The sequence below is a fragment of the Armigeres subalbatus genome, chromosome 2 (genome assembly GCF_024139115.2).
Source record: "Armigeres subalbatus isolate Guangzhou_Male chromosome 2, GZ_Asu_2, whole genome shotgun sequence".
In the NCBI taxonomy this organism is placed as follows: Eukaryota; Metazoa; Arthropoda; class Insecta; order Diptera; family Culicidae; genus Armigeres; species Armigeres subalbatus.
Window position 1 is genome coordinate 15,363,505 of NC_085140.1, and position 851 is coordinate 15,364,355.

Genomic DNA, 851 nt, shown 5'->3' on the forward strand with positions numbered 1-851 from the left:
GAGTAGATGGCAGTAGTGGGCCAACGTATATCAATTCAAAAGTTTACACAGGATTTTCAATAAAATTTGTTCTAGCATCAATGTCTGTTATCTGTGGTTGAGGGTAAGTGTTAAAAAAGTGAGCTATAAATTTTTACGCGCTTTTTTATGATAAAAAGTATTTTGACCATAACTTCTGAGCCCATAGTCCGATCCGGCCAATTTTCAATAGGAAACAATGGGACAGGATTCGAGCAAATCGGTTAGGGCTAAGTGCCTGAAAAGTTGGCTAGAGTTTTTGCGCACATACACACACATATACACACACACACAGACATCACCTCGATTCGTCGAGCTGAGTCGATCGGTATATAACACTATGGGTCTCCGAGCCTCCTATAAAAAGTTAGTGTTTGGAGCGAACATAAAGCCTTTACATATACTTTGTATACGAGAAAGGCAATAACTGAAGCTCATGCTATGGTGCTAGGTTAGGAACATATTTTTTTTGTTTTTTTTTGGTTACAAATAATTAGAATGGCGTTGCAAAGCATCTCCAGAGGCGAGCTACGACGTAATTCAAATAATCTAGCTTAAATTGAAAAACTGACATACAAAGCAGAAACGACAAATAAGTTGCAAATGTCCAATTGAACTCATAAACAAACTAAACAATGAAAGTCGGAATAAAGACAGAGTACCGAATAGAGACCGACGACTTGACCAGGATATACATCCGAGATTGCAGTAGAAAATCTCACTAGGATTTTTTTTTAAGTTGCAGTCATCAAAAGTAAAATAGGAATATTTTATTTTTTGGAATTTATCATTCTATATTTATATTATAATATTTAGAATAGTTCAACATAACA